Source organism: Phyllobates terribilis, unplaced genomic scaffold (assembly GCF_046119375.1).
Source record: "Phyllobates terribilis strain yellow unplaced genomic scaffold, ASM4611937v1 Scaffold_5__5_contigs__length_657084704, whole genome shotgun sequence".
In the NCBI taxonomy this organism is placed as follows: Eukaryota; Metazoa; Chordata; class Amphibia; order Anura; family Dendrobatidae; genus Phyllobates; species Phyllobates terribilis.
In genome coordinates this window covers 350,555,007-350,576,077 of record NW_027362765.1, presented here as the reverse complement: position 1 = coordinate 350,576,077, position 21,071 = coordinate 350,555,007, and the positions used below count along the sequence as shown (strand labels likewise).

Below are 21,071 nucleotides of genomic sequence, written 5' to 3'. Positions count from 1 at the left end.
GATCAAGGACTGGCCAAGACCCTCCACTATCAAAGAAGTACGGCAGTTCCTCGGGCTGGTAGGCTACTACAGGAGATTCATCAAGGGTATCACCAAGATAGCGGCACCCATGCAGGACCTCTTAGTGGGCCAGTCCAAGAAGGCCAAGAACCCGAAACCTCCATTCAAATGTGGTAAACCAGAAGACGAATCTTTCACTCGACTGAAAATGGCTCTTAATGGAGACGAAGTCCTGGCTTACCCCGACTATGGCCAACCCTTTATACTTCATATGGATGCCAGCAACGTGGGATTGGGAGCGGTGCTGTCCCAGGTAGAGCAGAGCAAAGAGAGAGTGATTGCCTACGCCAGCAGGAAGCTCCGTCCTACGGAAAGGAACCCGACAACTATAGTTCCTTCAAGTTGGAGTTTTTAGCCATAGTCTGGGCTGTAACAGAGCACTTCAAACACTACCTCGCCTCCTCCAGATTTACAGTCTTCACAGACAACAACCCGCTGACGCACCTGGAGACTGCGAAGCTTGGTGCCCTAGAGCAACAATGGATGGCCCGACTGTCTAACTATGAGTTTACCATCAAGTATCGGGCGGGGCATAAGAACACCAATGCTGATGCGCTTTCTAAGATGCCCTACTTGCCAGATGGGGGAGAAGACCCGGAAGAGCTGGAGGAGATAGAGCTACCCGCTTTCCATCGTCACGCGGTGACCCAGTGCTCCCACTGTATGAGGGACAAGCGCTCCGCCGACAGAGAGGCCACGTTCATCCCATTGCCCCACCATGGATGGGCAGAGACGCAGAATAGCGACCTGGCTGTCCGCCTGGTAAAGGAGTTACTGGCACAAGCTGACTCGCAACCTGATCCAGATGCTCCACAGGAGAACCAACAGTTGTGGAAGGAGAAGGGCAAGCTGTTCATCCACGAGGGGAAGCTGTGTCAAAGAAGTATCAACTCCCGGACGCACGAACTGGTCTGGCAGGTGATAGTCCCGAGGCAGGATGCACCAATGGTCTTAGAAGCGTACCACGATGGAGCAGGACACTTCGGGTGGAAGAAGTTGGAAGTCCTGCTACGTGAGCGATTCTACTGGGTTGGCATGAGGAAAGCAATCGAGAGATGGTGTCGAGAATGTGGTCCATGCAACCTTAGACGGAAAGACCGTGATAGTCAGAGGGCTCCCCTGTAGCCCATAATCACCAAACAACCACTTGAACTGGTAGCCTTGGACCACGTGAAGCTAGCCCCAAGCCAGTCAGGCTATGTCAACGCTCTCACCAAAGTAGACCACTACTCCAGGTTCTTGGTAGTAGTGCCAGTGAAAGACCAGACGGCAGCCAAAGCGTTCCAACAACACTTTTGTCGCCCGCACGGTTACCCTGAAAGAGTGCTTACCGACCAAGGTCCAGCCTTTGAAGCAGACGTGTTCCAGGAATTCTGTAACTTGTACAGCTGCAAGAAAATCAGGACAACGCTGTATCATCCCCAGACCAACGGGTTGTGTGAGAAGATGAACCAGGTGGTAATAGACCTGTTGAAGACGTTGCCCCTTGAAGAACGTAGCCTGTGGCCAGAGAAGTTACCAGATTTGGTGGACCTATATAAACACATCCCGGTGAACTCCACCAACTGTACACCCGCTTACCTGATGAGAGCAAGACCTGGTAAGCTACCCATTGACTTAGACATGGAAGTATTAACACCAGAGGCGACATCACCAGATGCAGATTGGGATACAGAGCAGCAGCAACAATACCGCAAGGTGCAAGAATGCGTGGAGAGAAGTTTGTCCCAGGCGAGACAGAAGCAGGAGAAAACTTACAATTAGCATGCACCTGCAGTTCCCTTGTCACTTGAGAACAGGTACTTAAGAGAAAGAGACGAGTTCATAAATTAGATGACCAGTGGGAGGTTGAGCCATACACCGTCCTACCCTCGAATTACGATAACACCAAAGTGTGCCTCATCAGTAAAGATGGAGGGGAAACTTCAGCGGCAGTCTCAAGAGACCACTTGAAAATATGTCCTGAACAGTTGAAACACAAAGAAGAAGACCAAGACAGCCCTTAGCCCACAGAAGAGGTGGAAGAAACAGTCCAGACAGTCCTTGGAGCATTTCCCCAGTCTTGGACGCAGGTGAACAGAGCAATTGTGGTACCTGTCCTAAACTTTCTCCAAGCGGCCTCACAGGAAGCTGCAGAGGCTCCAGAACATCTGGAAGACCAGTCGGCCTCAGAGACAGATGCTTCATCAGCAGCAGATCAGGAGAATCTACCCTCCGCTAGCAGTGAACCTGTCGTACCCAGGGTGAGTCAAAGAATTCGTAGGAGATTACCCAGCCTACCGGTGTTACCTCAGACTACCCGTAGTGTAGTTCACACTGAACCTGACCACACTAAGGGTAGGCCCTAGGGACCAGGGTAGGTCAGTGACAACAAATGTACTATGTAGATCAACCCGGAGTACTTAAGGTCAGCTCCCTGCCCGCTAGAGGAACTAAAGTGTAAGAGAACTAAAAAGTATGCTATAAATAGTTGTAATTGTTAAATAATGCTAGAAATATATATTTTTTTAATTTATGGACAATTGGACCACAGGACTAGGTGTGGTCAGGACAATGTTGGATATAGTTACTAATTGGCCTAGAAAATAAACCGCAGGCGTGGCTGAAGACCAGTCCCACCGAAAGAGTGCCCTGAAACCACGCCCGGGGATGATACACAAAGTGGGTTGATGCGGTTCCCACCAGCCAAATTTCAGTTACCCGGATTGTGGAATAAAGACTAAGCGCCGCAGTGACTGTTGTACATTTTGGCTTGGGTTTTTGTAGTTTTTGCCTTTTGAGATTTTGTAAACTGTGATGTGAATTGTTATTGTTGATTGTTAATTCAAAAATGTATCCTCAGTCCGGGTGTACTGAAGTTAACTAGGGGGTAATGTGGCACCCCAGGAGTCCGGTTGCCACAGTAGCATTGCCTCCCTCACAAGGGGGTGATGCCATGCATGGAAGCAAGGAGGGGTCCCCTAATTAGGTTTTGCTAGCATGCAACACTTTCTGGCTCCAGACCAGCAAGGGGAGCTTCCCCCCTTAGCAATGGGATCTGGAGGCGGGGTTAGTTAGTGTGAGGAGAACAGACAGGAGTTGAAGCGCAGAAGAACCGGACACCGGAGTCCGAGGTTGTGGGGCGCCGAAGGCCCAGCAGCAGAAACCGGAGGGCAGGAGACTGCAGGTCTCCTGGCCCCATCAGACGCCCGGAGGCTCAGCAGCATGATAGGGCCCAGCACCGCCACATGGGAGCGACACTCCAGGAAGGCCCAAGCTGCCTGCTGTACAGGTGAGCACAAAGACGTTTTACTCAGGGACAAGGGCCGCAGCATAGCTATATGCAGCAGGGCCAAAGAGGTAGCGCAAAGGGAAGGCCTACAACTCCACCTGGCTAGGTGGATCCCCCAACTTGCTTCCAGGCCGCCCGGACCTCTACTACCAGCTAGTACCCGTGCCCCGGTCTGCTTAATCACCGCAAGTTACTGGGAAAGTCCACCTAACCACAGACACGTGGACAAGTGCTTGTGGGCAGGGACGGTACATCTCGCTGACTGCACACTGGGTCTACATAGTGGAAGCCGGGACCCAGTCGGACCTTGGGACGGAACACGTCCTCCTGACGCCAAGGATAACGGACCCTAGGTCAATCAGGGTTGCCCCCACAGTCTACAGCTCCTGGCACCTCATCCTCCTCAGACTCCTCCTCCTCTTCAGCCTCCATCTCCGAAATGACCACATCAGTCACAAGCTGGAAGCACTGCAGCACTGCCTCAGCCAAGCGGCAACAGACTGTGCTGAAGCTAATATGCTTAGGTGCCAAACTGCACAATGCTGAAGAGTTGCAGACAGCTCTGAAAGAGCAGGCAGATCTGTGGCTCACACCTCTGAACCTACAGCCAGGCATGGTCGTGTGTGACAATGGCCAGAACCTGGTGGCGGCTCTGAGGCGAGGCGAGCTCACACACGTACCATGCCTGGCTCATGTGCTTAACCTTGTGGTTCAGCAGTTTCTCAAATCCTACCCGGAGCTGCCGGATCTGCTTGTAAAAGTACGCCACCTGTGTGCCCATTTTAGAAAGTCACCTACAGCTTCCGCCGCCCTTGCCGTGTTTCAGCAGCGTTTGCAGCTTTTGGCTCACAGACTGGTGTGTGATGTCCCCACACGTTGGAACTCTACACTGCAGATGTTGGGAAGGATTTGTGAGCAGAAGAGGGCAGTTGCTGACTACCAGCATCAACAAGGCCATGGGTTTTCAGTTCAGACTCCACACATATGACCTCAGGAGTGGACATGGATGTCAGACATATGTTCCATCCTCCAAAACTTTGAGGACTCCACCAAGATGATGAGCGGCGATGACACCATAATTAGCATCACCATCCTGCTTCTCTCTCTTCTGAAACGCTGTCTGCTCACAATCAAAGAGGATGCAATGCAGGCGGAGCACGATGAGATGGAGCAAGGAACCATACAGGGTGATTACACACAGCCCAGCCTCATCTCATCCCAACGTGAATTGGGTGACAATGATGAAGAGGAGGAGGAGGAAGAACAGGAGCTAGTTTCCTGCTCTATAGCCGGTACTACCTGCACAACTGTCATACCGTCTGTTCAGCGTGGATGGCCAGAGGACAGAGAGGAGGAGGAGGAGAGCATGGTCAGTCGTCCTCTTGGTGAGGACACGGAAGTCTTGCCTGTTAGTAGTCTGGCACGCATGGCTGAGTTTATGTTACGCTGCCTTTCCCATGACCCTCGAGTTCTCAAAATTTTGGGTGACAGTCATTACTGGTTGGTGACACTTCTAGACCCACGCTACAAGGAGAACTTTATATCTCTTATTCCTGAGGCTACAAAAATGGGGCAGTACCAGAAGGCCCTTGTTGCGGAACTATTAAAAAAATTCCCATCTGAAAACACTGGCGGCAGAGTCACAGTTCGTTGGACAACCAAGGAGTACAGGCGAGAGAGACACATCTTCAATTCAGCAGAGGCAGGGGAACACTGTCAAAGTTCTGGGAGAATTTTCTCAGCCCCTCCCATCGCACAGGTCCTGAGGCATGGGGTACTCCCACAAGGAGTGCAAAGTTTGGGAAGATGCTGAGGGAGTACCTTGCCAATCGTACCAACATCCTCCGTGATTCCTCTGTGCCTTATAATTATTGGGTATCCAAGCTGGATATGTGGAATGAACTGGCTCTCTACGCCTTGGAGGTCCTGGCCTGCCCTGCTGCCAGCATTTTATAAGAGTGGGTTTTTAGTGCCGCTGGTGGAATTATAACTGATAAGCGCATCCGCCTGTCAACTGAAAATGCTGACAGGCTGACTCTTATAAAAATGAACAAGGGCTGGATTGGGCCAGACTTCTCAACACCACTGAATGATAGTCATGCGCCCCCTGGGGCCGTGGGGTACTCAGTGCCGGGCTGGTCGGTGCTGGGGATGTCCCGGTGGCAGTGACCCGGTCCGTGACCCAGGGCAGTAAAATAATTAAAGAAAAGTAAAAGGGGAATAAAGGTTTTGGAGATAATGTTCGTGATGCCACCTGTGGTATGCGGCTATATGGGGCCGCAGCTGCGGTGCAGATCCTCTGGAGCTGATGGTGATGCAGCAGAGTTGGTTCAGCTCTCCACAGGCAGAGCTAAGCTCCAGGGCAGTATATGATGAATTGTGGAGGTAGATGTTGTTGGTGCAGTGTAATGCAGGGCTGGTGACATAGTAATCAATCAAGGACACAGTGGGGTGCAGTTTTCAGGCTTCACTTACAGTTGTTAAGCTGCTCCAAGTTACAGTGGCCAGGTTATAACCGCCTACGTCGTCCTGTGTCCTCCAGGGAAGTGATCCAGCCAACTCTCAGGTATCTTGGAAGCACTTGAATGGGACCCCTTTCTGTGTACCTCTCCAGGTCGTCTCTCTGCGCTGGCTCTCGCGCTCCTACCCTGCGCCTCACACCCAGTGTCCCAAGCCAGTGGCCGCGGGCCTTGTCGGGCGACGTCCTCTGAGTCCCCTTTTGTCCTATATGGCCACCTTTTCAGCGATTAAGTGTGGAGTGTGGCTACAGCACCTGAAATGCTGCAACCTTCGGTTTGCTAGCTGAAACCTAAAGTACTCCACTAGGCTGGGCCCGGTCCCCTACTGCAGCCTGATCCCTCCAGGTCAGCGTGAATTCGGGCGCACGGGTGGCATCCTGCACTCGCCATGCACCGTAGAATCCCTTCTGTCTCTCTGGAGCCCTCCTCACTGCTCCTGTCTTCTTCACACATTTTCCTCCTGGGCCTCTCTCACTAGGCCCGACTCCTCTCTCACTCTTTCATTGCTCTCCTGAGCCGAGCTCCTCCTGAACTCCCAACTCCTCTGCTCTCCTGAGCAGGACTAAACCTCTGAACTCCTTCTAGATGTTTCTATCTGTCTTTTATACTCTTTCTGTCTGTGCTCCACTGAACTTCTTCCTCCACACACCTCCTCCACTTAGTTCCACCCTCCTGACAGGGACAGGGACTGTGCTCTCCCTCAGGAGCAATCTCGCCCTTCCCTCAGGAGTGGTGTAGTGTTGGATGTGAGTGGTTGGGTCCCGGGTAGTACTACGTCCTTACCTGAGAGTGGGGTACCACACCTCTGGCTGAGATGCAGTACCTCTGTGGCAACTGGACCCGCAGGGGCGCCACATTCCCCCCCGTTAAACACAGCACGTCGGGGGCTGGAGCAGAGTAAAAACACAGGTATTTTAAGACATGCAAAATTTTTTTTTTTAGAATGCATTCACATAGAAAACAGTAAGTAGATAACTTTTCTTCCCTTTATGGGAGGCACATTTTCTTAAACGTTTCATGGAACTTCTTAATATATTAATCAATATAAAATCACTTTAAATAACTTTTTATCAAACATCAAACATTCTATTGCTTCTTCAAGTAAATTTCAACAGGTTGTAGTGAGATCCTGATCAGGGTGTCTATCTCACTGGTGTAAGTGGCGGGACCCGTCCACAATAAACCCCCAACGCAGTCCCTGGGCGTGGCTGCAGGGCATAGCGGATTCACTCGTTGGACCACGTTTTTGGCCACGCCAAACGGGTGTTTGTTCAGTGGTCAAACAAAACAACAAGAAGCACCTTAAGAAATGCTAACTTTGTACAATAAAAGTTTTTAGGTTAATCATTGTCCTTAGCCACAATGTCCTTTTTACTTAGCCGGGTAACTATAAAAACTATATTATATATATATATATATATATATATATATATATATATATATATATACAGTACAGACCAAAAGTTTGGACACACCTCATTTAAAGCTTTTTCTGTATTTTCCTGACTATGAAAATTCTACATTCACACTGAAGGCATCAAAACTATGAATTAACACATGTGGAATTATATACTTAACAAAAAAGTGTGAAACAACTGAAAATATGTCTTATATTCTAGGTTCTTCAAAGTAGCCACCTTTTGCTTTGATGACTGCTTTGCACACTCTTGGCATTCTCTTGATGAGCTTCAAAAGGTAGTCACCGGAAATGGTTTTCACTTAACAGGTGTGCTCTGTCAGGTTTAATAAGTGGGATTTCTTGCCTTATAAATGGGGTTGGGACCATCAGTTGTGTTGTGCTGAAGTCTGGTGGATACACAGCTGATAGTCCTACTGAATAGACTGTTAGAATTTGTATTATGGCAAGAAAAAAGCAGCTAAGTAAAGAAAAATGAGTGGCCATCATTACTTTAAGAAATGAAGGTCAGTCAGTCTGAAAAATTGTGCAAACTTTGAAAGTGTCCCCAAGTGCAGTTGCAAAAACCATCAAGCGCTACAAAGAAACTGGCTCACATGAGGACCGCCCCTTGAAAGGAAGACCAAGAGTCACCTCTGCTTCTGAGGATAAGTTTATCCGAGTCACCAGCCTCAGAAATCGCAGGTTAACAGCAGCTCAGATTACAGACCAGGTCAATGCCACACAGAGTTCTAGCAGCAGACACATCTCTACAACAACTGTTAAGAGGAGACTTTGTGCAGCAGGCCTTCATGGTAAAATAGCTGCTAGGATACCACTGCTAAGGGCAGGCAACAAGCAGAAGAGACTTGTTTGGGCTAAAGAACACAAGGAATGGACAATAGACCAGCGGAAATCTGTGCTTTGGTCTGATGAGTCCAAATTTGAGATCTTTGGTTCCAACCACCGTGTCTTTGTGCGACGCAGAAAAGGTGAACGGATGGACTCTACATGCCTGGTTCCCACCGTGAAGCATGGAGGAGGAGGTGTGATGGTGTGGGGGGGCTTTACTGGTGACACTGTTGGGGATTTATTCAAAATTGAAGGCATACTGAACCAGCATGGCTACCACAGCATCTTGCAGCGGCATGCTGTTCCATCCGGTTTGCGTTTAGTTGGATCATCATTTATTTTTCAACAGGACAATGATGCCAAACACACCTCCAGGCTGTGTAAGGGCTATCTGACCAAGAAGGAGAGTGATGGGGGGCTACGCCAGATGACCTGGCCTCCACAGTCACCAGACCTGAACCCAATCGAGATGGTTTGGGGTGAGCTGGACCGCAGAGTGAAGGCAAAAGGGCCAAAAAGTGCTAAGCATCTCTGGGAACTCCTTCAAGATTGTTGGAAGACCATTTCCGGTGACTACCTCTTGAAGTGACACGCCCAGGGGGATGGGGACGACTCGGTACCCGGGCCTTTGCCTGGCCTTTGGGGATGTCGCGGTGGTCGGCTCCCGGGCCCGTACCCTGGGGTCAGCTTTTAAAAGGGGATTATTTGTTAACTCTATGAAAGTTCATGACGCCACCTGTGGTTTCTGGTGAGAATCACCAGCGCTGCAGCAGTCCACTGAGGCCGGTGATAAGGCAGCTCGATGGTATAGCTACCCACAGGTGGAGCTAGGCCTCAGGGCAGTGTATGGAGAGGGGGATGCAGGACAGGCAAGACCCAGCTGGGTCAGATCAAGAACAGGGACAGACACGATAGTCACTTCAGTACCTTTTACTGGTGGTAATTCAGGCACGTCCCGGAGCACTGTAGGGTGAAGGGTTCATATCAGGTTCCTCCCCAATGAGCGGGTGTAGGGCCTCCTGTTTCTTGCTTCTGCGTAGTAAGTTTCTGACCTGCCTGAAGCTAGGCCTAACTTTATCTCTGTCCTGCAGCGGCTGACGTTGTGGTAGGGCCTTCTCTTGGAGTGCACGCTCCCAGCTTATGGGGCCTATGTGTCTCCTGGCTCTGTTACATATCAGCTCTCTGGTGAACCTGGGACCTGTAGTTCTCCAGGTTTCCGGTTATGCCTTACTGGGTCGTAGTGATCCCGGTAAGCTCGGACCCGGTGTCCGGTATATGTTTCGGGGTGAGCTGGGTAAGCTCCTCTGCCCCCACTGCTACTCACTTTCCACTCACCTTCGACCACGCCCGGGCCCTCACTAGGCTACTCACACTAATGGCAGCTTGCCGCTCTTCACCGCTCTTATGGCGTTGGCACACCTTAAGCTCTAACTGAGCTCCCTGAATCTAGCTTGGCCTACCTCTGCAGACAGACTTCTGCAGGAACCGAACTGAGAACTCTGTCCCTCTCTGTCTGTGAGCAGGAACTCTGTTCTGGCTAGACTCCAGACTAGACTGAGCTACCTAGCTCCACCTTCCCTATTTATATCCCTAACGGGCTCCCTCTGCTGGTCTGAGGTGGAAGGTGGAGATGTGTGAATGTTTATGGAGGCCTCTTGTGGAGGATTCCATCAATGCACTCTTCTAGGATCTGTGGTACCAAGCGCAGCTGGGCGCCACAGAAGCTCATCAAGAGAATGCCAAGAGTGTGCAAAGCAGTCGTCAAAGCAAAAGGTGGCTACTTTGAAGAACCTAGAATATAAGACATATTTTCAGTTGTTTCACACTTTTTTGTTAAGTATATAATTCCACATGTGTTAATTCATAGTTTTGATGCCTTCAGTGTGAATGTACAATTTTCTAAGTCATGAAAAACAGAAAAATCTTTAAATGAGAAGGTGTGTCCAAACTTATGATCTGTACTGTATATGTGACGTCCTCATTCTCGAAAGAGCCCCTTTTTGAGTTTACCCTGGGTGATGGGGGACTCGGTGTCGGGTTCTGTGATGAAGAGATGGGAGGTAGCCGTGGCCCGGACCCGACCCGTGCTCAGGGCCGTCACATGAAAAGGAAGATGTTGTGGGCTCGTCCGGGTTGAGTGGCTTATTTTAACGACTACGCCACCTGTGGTGCCTGGTGAAGGATCTCCAGCGCTGCTGCAGTCCGCCGAGGGCTGGTGTCATGGCGGCCTAAGTTCTCACTGCTCCCCACAGGCGGAGCGAGGCCTCGGAGCAGACAGGCAGGATGGAAGGGGGGTAGTAGTGCGGGGGGTACGGGCATGGTATGTCGCATAATGAGTCCGGAGGCCATAGGGGTGAACTTCCAAGGCTTTACTCACTTTAGAGACGACAGCGGGAAGGCGACTCCCTGCTCCCCGCGGAGTCCTGCGGCTACCAGGGACGGGGGTCCGACTACCTCCGAGGAAGTCCAGCATTCAGTCGGGACCCTACACCAGAGTGTTCCTGCACTACAGACCTCTCCCTTTCCCGTCTGTGCGTGTGTAGATAGGCCGGGTCTCCCTCTGAGCTCCTCTCAGAACTAGGGCACGGGTGGCAATTCCTCTCCATCCGATGCCCGGTGTGATCCTCTGGGCCCAACCAGGACTTGGAGTGACGAGGTCGGGTGTCGGGGTCCGGTACCCCTCTTGCAGCTGGAATCCCTCTGAATAGATCAGCTAGGCGAGGACAGGTGGCATACTCCGCTCCGTCTGCATCCTCCCCGGGACCCATTTGCTGTGGAGCCACACTCTAGAGCTCCCGGGCCTTCTTTCTCATGGTCCTCGACCGGGCTGAGATAGTCTTTATCTCCCGCCTGCCCATCGTCCTAAGGCCTAGGGACTAGGGCCGTGTCTCCCTCCCCTGCAGGCCCACACAGGATCCACTTTCAGGGTAGGAGATCACGTTCTGACACCAGTCAGGTTACAGCCATAGTACAGCCGAGTACCGTCAGGCATCAGTCAAGAACAGTCAGAGAACTCAGAACCCTTGAGCCAAGATGGCCTTGAACTAAATATTAGATTTTTAGCGTAACTAACTTGTAAGTCCTCCACGCTCAACCACTAACTGGTTCCTACCACTTTGTGTCCCCCAGTCTCCCTGTAACCACCTAGTGCATACTCGCTCCCTCTGGTGGAGAAGTGTGGTGATGGATGCAAAAGGTTAGGTCACGACTATCACACCGGACTTACCTCAGAGGAGGAACACCACACTCCATTAAAGAAGTTCAGCATCCCTGTGGCGGTCGAACCCTCAGGGGCGCCACATATATATATTATTATTTTCTTTTAATACACATGATTACTGCAATGCCCATCCGGGTAACTATATACAGTTTTTAACTTTTAACTAGTGCAGTTCAGTAGTTGTGCTCCCTCCGGGGAAACAATTGTCCACCACTAGATGGCCCAGCCGGGTCATCTGCTTCAGGTGGCAGGGGTACGCTCTCCTGCTCCACCACTCTATGAACATGTAGGGCGTACCACCCACGTTCTCCGCGGTGACGGGTACAAGTGACTCTGTCACCAGGGTAAAGATCCCGTCTTGGGTGTCCCTGTTGTAGGTGGGACTCAACGTCAAGCCAGTTGACAAATAGGTCCGTGGCCATTTGAGGCTCCCGGATGAAGACCCATCCTGCTTCCAGGTCAAACTTGACCACGGTTCCCTTGGCTCGAGGACTGGGTTTGGCAGGCGAATCCAAGTAACAGAAAACTAAGCAAGTGGTGGTCCCTATCATCATCATGGCCTCACCTCGGCACTATGAACTCTCCTGAAGGAGAAGCCAGGGCCCACCTGAGGAGTCTCCGGTTCTCTGGTGGGCCCGTCCAACCCTGCCGAGAAGCAGCCCTGACTAAGAAAAATGTGAGGGAAGGTTCCCGGACCCTCTGGCTGCTTTTTTAATGTGGATTGGACATGCTTACGTGACTCGCCCAAGGGGATATGGGGGAAAACTCGGTACCCAGGCCTTGACCTTCTGTGGGATGTCACGGCAGTCGGCTCTCGGGCCCGTACCCTGGGGTCACTCTTAAAAGGGGTTGTTGCTTGAAGGGGATGAATAACAGTTTTGTCTCGTGACGCCACATGTGGTCCCTGGTAATGGGTACCGGCGCTGCTGCAGACCTCTGGAGCAGATGTTAGGGTTGGTGCTGGGTTGGTGCGGCTCTCCACAGGCAGAGCACAGCCCCAGGGCAGTGTGGGTGCAGATGGTGATGCTGGGCGTTGTAGTGCAGGAGCGATAACGCAGCAGCAATAACTGACAGAGACAGTGGGGTGCCGTCATCCGAGTTTACTCACAGGTATTATGTTCCTCAGGTTGCACTGTACAGGAGACAGCCTCCCACGTCGCGCTGCGTTCACCAGGCAGGGGTTCAGCACTCCCTGAAGTATCTCAAGGGCACTTAACGGGACCCCTCTCTGTATGTTCCTTTCTTAGCCGACTTCCCGTGCTGGGTCTCTCCCTCCTGCCCTGCGCCCCGTCAAACAAAGTCTCGATCTGGTACCTTAGGATCCCTCTGGGCAACTTGGAGTTCCCGGATCTTACTTGGTGACCCTTTCGGCGACTTCGGTGCGGATGTGGCGACTGCACCTTGAAAGTGTTTTCTAGCTGAGACCTAAAGTAACTCGGCTAGTCCAGGGACTGGACTTCTTGCGGCCTGATCCCTCCACCGCCTGACAGTTTTGGGCGTACGGGTGCCGTCCTGCACTCACTGTACCCCCTGGGATCCCTTTAGTTCCTGGAGCTTTCCTCCCTTGCTCCCACTCCTCTCTCAGTCTTGGGCATGACAGGCCAAGCCTGCCTCCGGAGCAGAGCTCCTGAAGAGCCTCCGCTCCTCGCGTCATCTCACTCCCTCTCTCTCCGCTCGACTCTCTAAAAAGATGGCTTCCCTATATATATATGTATCTTCTTCAAGTTCTCCCCTAGTCTGCGTCCTCCACCCACACCCACTACTTGGTTCCCCCTCACTTTGGTTCGCCCCCTACTCCAGCCAGGGACGGGGCAGCAAAAGAAGTGCATAGTGCCCTTCCAGCCGGTCTGGAGTAGTGTAGTGTTGAGTGCGGGTGTTGGGGTCCCGGGCAGTACTCCATCCTTACCTGAGAGAAAGAGATGCCACACCTCTGGGTGAGGTGCAGTACCACTGTGGCGACTGAACCCTCAGGGGCGCCACATATGCATGTTATTTCTCAAACCGCATTGCAGATCAGGCCATTGCCCAACTCTGTATTCATAAAAGATGTGTGTGTGTCAAAGCAGTGAGTTGATGTTGTGTAAGGTGCCCCAGCGAGGTAGTCGTGGGCGAGCTGTAGCCCCCTCTCGCTATGGCACCCTATAGACAATACGTGTCCTCTCTCTGAAGTGTGGCTGTGTATGTAGTGCTCTTCACTTACTTCACGCCATCCGATCGCGGCTGTCTCCAGGCAATTTTCTTCTGGGACCAGGGCAGCAATAATTTCAGAGGACACGAGGTTCTTAATCAGAACTTGGACTTTACTTGGGGAAGAGGAATATTTACAGTATTTACAGTCAGATATAATGGATAAGGCCCGACAGGTAATCATCTCCCTCACAGGTGCCGTTAACTGCTTCAGCCCTGGTTCCCTCTTTAAGCGGAGCATCTCTGTGGCTATAATTCCTGGCCCTAGAGACTCCTCTGTATTAACAGTGAACGGATCCGATATCTCTCCCCCACGTCTTGGCTTGGAGTACTGTTTAGCTTCCTCTGCTGCCTGCAGACCAGAAGTGCCCCGTGTCCTCACTACGCTTTGGTGAGTTTCTACGGCGAGCGAACAGGACTCGTGCTCTTGCGTGGGGAGAACTGCGCACTGGGATCTCACTGTCTGAGGGTTCGGAGCTCCCGTCTACCCTAGCAGCCACTATAGTAAGGCTGTCTCATCAGGTCGCAATCCCTTCTTGTACTACTCTATCACTTCCTGATTCAGGAAATTAAAACAGAGACTTTCCTAATATGCCCACCCTCAGTGAGCTGTCATCACAGAACCTTAACCCATCACTGTCTATAGCTCGGCTAGCAGACTCATCCTGACATCTGCACCCCGAACAGTGGCATCTTGTGGCTGTTTTCAGGTACTACAGCCCAGAAGGAACTATACCAGGAACAAGCTCTATATCTCTCTAGGCTTGATAAGGGCACTAAGTTCCCCCTCTGCTCTACCAACCGGACCACTAAAGCTAACCCCCTTAGCTTGGCCTACCACAGTTGGGGAGGTCTGTCTTCAGGAACTCTTCCTTTTACTCTCTCAGTCTCAAGGGAAGGCTACGCCCTTCCCCACTATTACATTCCCCGACACTTTAATGTTGGTCGTCCCTGACCACACTAGGCAATAAACATCAATCAACAGTTATAAAATTACATTACTAAATTTTACTAAAACATTCTTAGTAATCGACTGGTCCTGAGGTCATCTTCTTGAATGGAAGACCGGCCCTTCTCGGTTAAGGGCCCTGGAACAGCAATTCAGGACAGTCCACTATCAACTTTTTCAGAGGCACCGGTCCTTCTTGGTAAGGACCCTGGAAACAAAGTGTCCATGTCCACATTTTTAAATCAGGTCAACTCTTCAATAGCCCTTAATCCCCTCCTGGGGCTACATTCTGAGGCACACCGTCACAGGTAACACCCTGTGAGTCTCTTTTCTTCTTGGCCCTAGCGGGGGTCACCGGTTCTTCCCGCTAGGCCGCAAGTCTCTTAGATTCGGAGGATATCCATCCTCAAGGTGTACCTCAGCAATTTAAATTCCAGCAGAAAAAGGCGCAACAAGCGCAACAAAAAGAAAACAAAAATAAAAACAAAAAGAGCAGCTCTCCCGGGCACGCAACTTTTGGGTGCTGCTTAAGGCCTTCCTGGCCTAGGAGGTAGGGGAACAGTCCTCCATTTTTTTTTTTTTTGTTTCAACTGAAGTCAACATGGGGCACTTCGCCCCCACTGGGTAACAGTCCCAAACTACAGAAAGGACCACCACCGATGGGTCCTAGTAGGAAAAGAAGTGAAAGGTCAACGGACCTTTTAGCCCACTTAGCTCACTTCTTCCGGGCCTCCCTCTGTTCCCTCATGAAGGCGGCCCATGCTGCAGATGAAGGTGGCTTCCTCCACTTCCACGGCTGATCGGGGTATCTGCTAGGCCCGGGGTCCTCGTCCAAGGACGTAGCACTGCCACAGCCGACCTGGGTAGGGCCGTAGCTGGTGACAGAAAAATGATGGACCTCCTGGCTAACACCAGCCTGAGTCTCTCTGGCAGCCCCCTGCTCAACTGCCTCAGCCCCTCCTGGGTGTTGTGGTGCCGACTCCTTCTCTGGCACCTCACTAAGGAAATCGGCTTCCTTGCTGCTGGCGACATCCTCCTCCTCGTCGCTCACAATATCTCCCCACTGCCGCCTCCCAGGCTCCTCTGTCGGTGGAGTACTGGCCTTAGGTGGGGACAGAAAGCCTTTAGGGGCTTCCCTAGCCCAGCGTTGCTTAGCCTCTCTTTTGGCCCTCCTCTCGAAGACCTGTCGGTCCTTCTCTAGGACGTCTTCCCATTTATATGGGCGGGTGACCGCAGCCGCATACCACCCGTTTTGGCACTCACATTTTACAAAGTGCACGATGTCCCCCACGTGCAGGTTGTGTAAACGGTCAGGCAGATAGTCCCGTTTTACCGCCTCGCGGGACACGAACACCTCGTGCCCGGTCCATTCTTCTTCCAGAAACCCGTACCCCTCATGGATACGGAATTCTATGACCCGCCCCCGGGTCTGAGCTTCCTCCACTGACTCCCTTCTTGCCGCGTTGGACCCCTCCAACCAGCCTCTCAGGAAGGTATCGGTCCATCGCCGCTGTTCTCGCGCGGTCATCGGGGGGTCCCGGGTAGCCCACTTAGGACTCCTGGGCTCGGCGTACCGCTCTGTCGAGGGGGAATGTAGGGCCTCCAAGGCCAACGACCAGAAATTCTCCCGCGGGGCCTTTCTTTTAGGGGGCTTCCCTTCCGCACCGTCCCCTGAAGGCCTGGGGGCCTCTGTTGCCACGGAAACTACTGGGGCAGGTACCGCAGACGTGACCGGCCGCTGGGGCATGGACCGCTCACCTTCTGTAAGCTTCGCTGCAGCTATTGCTCCGGCCCCACCTGGATGTTCTCCTCCCTCAGCCGAGGGGGACGTTTCCTCCGGCATCCGGCTCCAGCACCACATGTGAAGCTCGTGGACTAGCAGGCCCAGCTCCGGATCAGGCCTAGTGGCCCACTGAACAGCCACTGGGGGTAAAGGCAGCGGATCGCGGGCAGCGCCCGCCGGCGGACGACTTCCAGCCGCGGCCCCTGGTGTAGTGATCTTCAGGGGTTCTTCCTCACCGCTTGCCTCGCGCACGTTGTCAGGCTCTGGGGCTGCCATCCTCTCAGGACGTCTGCTGCCGCACCTCCTTCTCCTTACGTGCCGGACAGAAAATGGCGCCGGTCGCTTACCGGTGACGCGGGTCCTGCACGTCCAGCTCCGCCTCTTCCTGGGCCGGACCTCTAACGCGACCGCCGCGTCACTCGTCACTCTCGGCCGCTCCGCCTTCAGCCGCGCCCCCTCTCTGCGCGCGCTGATACTCACGGGGCCGGACTTCACTTTGCGCCGCGACCTCTTCCTCACTAGACGTCCCATCCTGGGGCGCATCTTCACCGCTGGGCCCATCCCTCTTCGGGCCGGAACTCGTAGGGGCTGGACATCTTTTCGCCCTCTCCAGCGCCGTCCACTCCCACGATGGGCGGTTCTTCTCCCAGACTTTACCGCCGTCGTCACCATCTTGGAATCCATGCTTCGGGCCGCCATCTTGGGCCGCATGCCTTCCAACACTTTCTCCTCAGTGTTCTGTGTCGGCTCTTTCCCGCTTTCTTCATGCGAGGAGCTCGCATCCTGCCGACTACGCCAAATGTAAGGTGCCCCAGCGAGGTAGTCGTGGGCGAGCTGTAGCCCCCTCTCGCTATGGCACCCTACAGACAATACGTGTCCTCTCTCTGAAGTGTGGCTGTGTATGTAGTGCTCTTCACTTACTTCACGCCATCCGATCGCGGCTGTCTCCAGGCAATTTTCTTCTGGGACCAGGGCAGCAATAATTTCAGAGGACACGAGGTTCTTAACCAGAACTTGGACTTTACTTGGGGAAGAGGAATATTTACAGTATTTACAGTCAGATATAATGGATAAGGCCCGACAGGTAATCATCTCCCTCACAGGCGCCGTTAACTGCTTCAGCCCTGGTTCCCTCTTTAAGCGGAGCATCTCTGTGGCTATAATTCCTGGCCCTAGAGACTCCTCTGTATTAACAGTGAACGGATCCGATATCTCTCCCCCACGTCTTGGCTTGGAGTACTGTTTAGCTTCCTCTGCTGCCTGCAGACCAGAAGTGCCCCGTGTCCTCACTATGCTTTGGTGAGTTTCTACGGCGAGTGAACAGGACTCGTGCTCTTGCGTGGGGAGAACTGCGCACTGGGATCTCACTGTCTGAGGGTTCGGAGCTCCCGTCTACCCTAGCAGCCACTATAGTAAGGCTGTCTCATCAGGTCGCAATCCCTTCTTGTACTACTCTATCACTTCCTGATTCAGGAAATTAAAACAGAGACTTTCCTAATATGCCCACCCTCAGTGAGCTGTCATCACAGAACCTTAACCCATCACTGTCTATAGCTCGGCTAGCAGACTCATCCTGACATCTGCACCCCGAACAGTGGCATCTTGTGGCTGTTTTCAGGTACTACAGCCCAGAAGGAACTATACCAGGAACAAGCTCTATATCTCTCTAGGCTTGGGGAGTTGGGGAGGTCTGTCTTCAGGAACTCTTCCTTTTACTCTCTCAGTCTCAAGGGAAGGCTACACCCTTCCCCACTATTACAGTTGGACGGGCTGCCATTGCTTCTGCAACAAGCTGCATTAGAGGACTTCCTGGGAGAAATGACACCCAGAGTACATACAGTTTCCCTCTATGCCATTCCTTTCACCGAGCTAAAGAATATGGCTGTGGTGAAATACAACTCAGCAAAAAAAGTTGTGGACTGGCTCCGTACTGGCCCTGGCCACATTCACCTGTCCACGTGTTTGTGGTTAGGCAGTCCTTCCCAGTAAGTGCACTGGGGAGGGCACGGGAAATGTTGTGGGACCCGTGCTTGTGGAAGGTAGAGGTGATACCGGGAAATATAGTGGCGGCTGGAGACCAAGTATGGACACCCGGCCGCCGCCAGCATGAGGTTATGAAAAGCTTCTGCCTCCACGAGCCTAAAAGGCCACATTTCAAGTGCAAGCAGCTGTCAAAAATTTGGTAGTATAGTATTGCAGCCTGTGGGTGGGTGGGTGGCTGGCTGCATACTTGCGCTTGCATTCCAAGGAATGGGGTAGGGACAACTGAATGCTGCAGTGGGACAAGGACGTGGACGGTGATTGTTGCAAGTCTGCAATGACAGGTGCATGGCGGGAGGCATCTTCGCATGCGGCAAGGATCACTTCTGATGGGCACACTTTTAGGCAGTGACCTGGGAGTCAGAGATGCTTCCAGGGGTCTTCCCCATGCTGTTCCCATGTCTTTTCAGCACTGTATGCACGTGTCTCACACCACATGGCCAAATAAGGTTGTAAAATCTTAAAATGCCATTTCCCAGTGAATGCATTTGTCCTGGTTGAAAGCAATGCAAAAGTGCAAAAACGCATCAAAAACGCTACGTGTGAACATAGCCCAAGGTGTGGAGGAGTATTTTTGGTTTTGGTTATTTATTTTGCCTTATATACAAGTAAGGATGTTCCTTAACATATTTCCCAGGAAAATCCATTTTTTTGTATGTTTTATTGTGAGTCCGTAAAAGTGGCGTAATACTCTAACAACGTTGCTGACAGCAGTGACCTGGGAGTCAGAGATGCTTCCAGGGGTCTTCCCCATGCAGTTCCCATGTCATTTGAGCACTGTTCCCATCAATTTGGACAATTTTTAGGCCCTCTGCAGACCGCCGGGGGGAGCCGCCTGAAAAATGCTGGAGTTTCCCATAGACTTATATAGGGCTCGTTACTTAGGTCGAGCGTCCGAGTATTTCAATGTGCTCGACCCGAGCATCTAGCACCTGAGCATTTTACTGCTCGCTCATCACTAGTCTTGAGTCTCAGAAATCGGTCACAAAGTAGTGAATCGACTTGTAGAAATGTAACATGTCGCCACAAGTGACTACAATGTAGAAAACCCGTGGGGTCGTCTGAGGGATGAGCTGGAAATGGCTTTATGGATGATGCTGATGTGTTTCTGGCCTAATGGGAAGATCATTATCCACGTGAAACGCGTTGTCAGCGAGGAGTGACCCCGCGTAACGCCTCCTTATTTCTCCCCCAGGAATGGACTCCAGGATGTGGCGGCTCGCTCTGCTTTTCTCCATGGGAATGACTCTGGTCCAGTCTAAACCCCCGTAAGTATCAGCGGCATCAGCATTGTGCAGGAGCGCTGCTCCGAATAACGCAGCATCTGCTGGAAGACGACATGAACAAATCCCATGAAATGTGAGGTCCGTCCTCTGCTGTGCAGGATTCAGTCCCAGACAACATGGCGTCCCCCCAGCTGCGCAGGATTCAGTCACAGCCAACATGGCGTCCCCCCAGCTGCGCAGGATTCAGTCACAGCCAACATGGCGTCCCCCCAGCTGCGCAGGATTCAGTCACAGCCAACATGGCGTCTCCCCAGCTGCGCAGGATTCACTCACAGCCGACATGGCGTCCCCCCAGCTGCGCAGGATTCAGTCACAGCCGACATGGCGTCCCCCCAGCTGCGCAGGATTCACTCACAGCCGACATGGCGTCCCCCCAGCTGCGCAGGATTCAGTCACAGCCGACATGGCGTCCCCCCAGCTGCGCAGGATTCACTCACAGCCGACATGGCGTCCCCCCAGCTGTGCAGGATTCAGTCACAGCCAACATGGCATCTCCCCAGCTGCGCAGGATTCAGTCACAGCCAACATGGCGTCCCCCCAGCTGCGCAGGATTCAGTCACAGCCGACATGGCGTCCCCCCAGCTGCGCAGGATTCAGTCACAGCCAACATGGCGTCCCCCCAGCTGCGCAGGATTCAGTCACAGCCAACATGGCGTCCCCCCAGCTGCGCCCTTCCTGCACCTCTCCTCCTATGTGTAGTGGGTTGTGTGAGTCTACAATCTCCTGCCCTTCAGGTCTGGTGACCGCCGTACTTGTACATGTAGTGCAGTGGTCACAGGACGCTCTACCTGCTATACAGGAGACTGCTTCATCAGGCAGCACAGACTTGTTTCGGCTCCTTCCACGATACATTCTGGGAATATAGGAAGATGTGTACATAATATTGTACAGTGGGTGTCAAGGGCAGAATCCGCTCAGATTGTCGTCCATGTGCGGTCAGGGGCTCCGGGGGGATGTGGACGTGTCCTCGGGGCAGCTGTGGTCAGGGGCCGCCTGTTCTGCCTCTTTCTTACTCCGGTTCACAGTCGGGTTTTGTATGTTTTCTTGTCGTTGCAGAAGTTTCGGCTTTTTCATCCCTCCGGACCTGTATTTCCCGTCCACAACGAAGTTCTGCCTCCACTTCCAACAGGAGCTGAAGGAATACGAGCAGATATCGGTGGATCTGAAGACCTCCACTGGCAGTGTCCCCCTGTACACGGTGCCCCCAAACAGCCCCTCATGGCAGTGCCCATCATTCCAGGTGCTGAGCCCGTCATCGTCCCCGGAAACATGAAGGCTGTCTCTAGTGCCCCCTACTGGGGATAGCGACCCTGTAGGTCAGTGTCTGACCCCGACAACATGACCAGATATATCACATTGAGGGGTCGGACACCGACGTACAGCGCCGCTATTTCTCTCCCATAGGTGGCACTGGTGGTAGTTTTTATTCTTCTGAAGGAGAGCTAATTTACATATGCTTTCCCAGAGAGCATTGCATCACAGACCCAATATTTCAGCTGCATCTCCTT

General features: G+C 52.5%; 1 pseudogene; it reads left to right on the top strand.

Moving 5' to 3' along the window:
• LOC141273168 (pancreatic lipase-related protein 2-like) overlaps nt 1-21,071 on the top strand; it is a 45,442-nt pseudogene that overhangs the window by 5,932 nt on the left and 18,439 nt on the right.